Source organism: Nicotiana tabacum, chromosome 23 (genome assembly GCF_000715075.1).
Source record: "Nicotiana tabacum cultivar K326 chromosome 23, ASM71507v2, whole genome shotgun sequence".
Classification (NCBI taxonomy): domain Eukaryota; kingdom Viridiplantae; phylum Streptophyta; class Magnoliopsida; order Solanales; family Solanaceae; genus Nicotiana; species Nicotiana tabacum.
The window spans coordinates 99346957-99349995 of NC_134102.1; the positions used below are offsets into that span (position 1 = coordinate 99346957).

A 3039-nucleotide genomic window follows, 5' to 3' on the forward strand; every position below is an offset into this window, starting at 1 on the left:
AAGCAGTTGCTAATTCATGATCTGGCATGTACAGAACGAAAACTTCATTCTCGATTCTACGAGAAGTTTTATGAAAGCTTTCCATTTGCTTCTCTTCGATGAAAGTTTGATTTTCCTAGAATGTATCCTAATTTTTGGCCTAATTCTTCTTCTGATGACTGATTCAACCTCTTATCAAAAAGATGTACCTTGGTTATATTTTAACCCTTCAACAAGTTTAGTAATGAGCATAACGGCCCTATTGTTCCGATGGAGAGAAGAACCTATGATTAGCTTTTCGGAAAATTTCCAAACGAACAATTTCAACGAAATCTTTTAATTTCTTATTTTACTATGTTTAACTCTATGTATTCCTCTATCCGTAGAGTATATTGAATGTACAGAAATGGCTATAACAAAGTTTCTCTTATTCGTATTAACAACTACTCTAGGGAGAATGTTTTCATGCGGTGCTAACTATTTAATAACTATCTTTGTATCCCCAGAATGTTTCAGTTTATGCTCCTACCTATTATCTGGATATACCAAGAAAGATGTACGGTCTAATGAGGCTACTATGAAATATTTACTCATGGGTGAGGCAAGCTCTTCTATTCTGGTTCATGGTTTCTCTTGGCTATATGGTTCATCCAGGGGAGAGATTGAGCTTCAAGAAATAGTAAACGGTCTTATCAATACACAAATGTATAACTCCCTAGGAATTTCAATTGCGCTCATATTCATTACCGTAGGAATTGGGTTCAAGCTTTCCCTAGCCCCTTCTCATCAATGGACTCCTGACGTATACAAAAGAGTGCGGTTCATTCGAGAAATTCCTACCTCTCTATCTATCTCTGAGATGTTTGGATTTTTTAAAACTCCATGCACATACAGAAGAGAAATGCTATCGCCACTCGGACCAAGATAGAACTTTTACTGGTTCAAACAACAATTAAGGTAAAGCAGGGTCAGGAACAAAGAATCTCTTTATGATAAACGGATCCATTTTGCAAGTTAGTTATTACAGGTAGTTCCTACAAAGGATCGGACTAATGACTTATACAATACTTGAATTCTCGATGTAGATGCTACATAGTTTGTTATCATACTTTAGAGACTACGAGCGTAATAAGAGCATCCGTCGACAAAAGGATCACCCTAAGATGATCATCTCGTGGCTATTATAAACGAATTAAATCAGATGGTTCTATTTCTCAATCTTTCCGACTTGCTCCTACGAAACCAAGGTCGAAAAGATTGAAAAAATCAGTCATTCACAACCACTGATGAAGGATTCCTCGAAAAGTTAAGGATTAGTAATCCTTTTTAGAAATATAATGGATTTGGTCTTATACATACGCGAGGATGGTAATCAAAAAAGAAAGAAAATGGGTTTTTCTTCTTTTATCACTTAGGAGTCGTGTGAGATAAAAGTCTCATGCATGGTTTTGAATGAGAGAAAGAAGTGAGTAATCCTTTATATTTCTCATCAAACGAATGGCATCTTCTTCTAGAAATCCTAGTTATTCTTAGCATGATATTGGGAAATCTCATTGCTATTACTCAAACAAGCATGAAACGTATGCTTGCATATTCGTCCATAGGCCAAATCGGATATGTAATTATTGAAATAATTGTTGGAGACTCAAATGATGGATATGCAAGCATGATAACTTATATGATATTCTATATCTCCATGAATCTAGGAAGTTTTGCTTGCATTGTATTATTTGGTCTACGTACCGGAACTGATAACATTCGATATTATGCAGGATTAGATCCTTTTTTGGCTCTCTCTTTAGCCCTGTGTCTCTTATCCCTAGGAGGCCTTCCTCCACTAGCAGGTTTTTTCGGAAAACTATATTTATTCTGGTATGGATGGCAGGCAGGCCTATATTTTTTGGTTTTAATAGGACTCCTTACAAGAGTTATTTCTATCTATTATTATATAAAAATAATAATGTTATTAATGACTGGACGAAACCAAGAAATAACCCCTCACGTGCGAAATTATAGAAGATCCCCTTTAAGATCAAATAATTCCATCGAATTGAGTATGATTGTATGTGTGATAGCATCTACTATACCAGAAATATCAATGAACCTGATTATTGCAATTGCTCAGGATAGCCTTTTTTAGCTTCTAGGGTGTATTTCTTAGTTCAAGATCCCTCTTACTAACTGGAATTAAAGAATTAGTTGATCTGTTCCGCCCAAAATGGGAATGGGCTAGAGTTATGAACTTATAATCTGATGATCGAGTCGATTCCATAATTATAAGTTCATTCCATACCGGACCAGGCCGGAATAGGGTTATATACATTCTCATTATGAGAAGGGGTCATTCGGGCCTATCTATATAAATACTATGTTTACATATGGATTTATACATCATTACATTCTATTTAGGATTAGGAATACACGTAATAGGACCTGATTTTTACATATCTCTATTGGGACCATATTCACCTCTTTGAGTGAATCAAGAAATAGGTTTGATTGTCCATATTTTTTATATATATCAGGCATTGCATTTTTCGGATAATTCAAATCGAAGCAATTAGATGTCCAACTCGGGCCTATATGACATGACCGATCAATAGATCCACCTTTGTCATATATTCCATACATCACACTAGATAGATATAATATTCATGGAATACGATTCACTTTCAAGATGCCTTGGTGGTGAAATGGTAAACACGCGAGACTCAAAATCTCGTGCTAAATAGCGTAGAGGTTCGAGTCCTCTTCAAGGCATAATATTGAGAATGCTCATTGAATGAGCATTCTCAATAAGAGAGCTCGGAGCGAATCGGTATATCATTACCGATTCGATCCGAGCTCATGGAATTGGAATAAATTCAGCAGCGGATCGAGAAATCTTGGTGATATTCCCTATCTAATGAATAGGGAGTCCGCTTTAAAATCGTTCATCCTGCACCTACCCCATGAGTATATGCTTCAACAGGAATCACACAAGGGTAGATTAGAAACCTCTGGTAAAATGCCCGCCTGTAACCCAGCAGATAAAGTATATTACATAGTCCAGGGATTGGC

The 3039-nt window shown here is 36.2% G+C and overlaps 1 non-coding gene across 1 annotated transcript; it reads left to right on the top strand.

The window, feature by feature from the left end:
• Positions 1-2658: 2658 nt before the first annotated feature.
• Positions 2659-2739, top strand: TRNAL-CAA (transfer RNA leucine (anticodon CAA)). Its single transcript has one exon. It is a non-coding gene; the product is annotated as a tRNA-Leu (tRNA).
• The last annotated feature ends 300 nt before the right edge of the window (positions 2740-3039 follow it).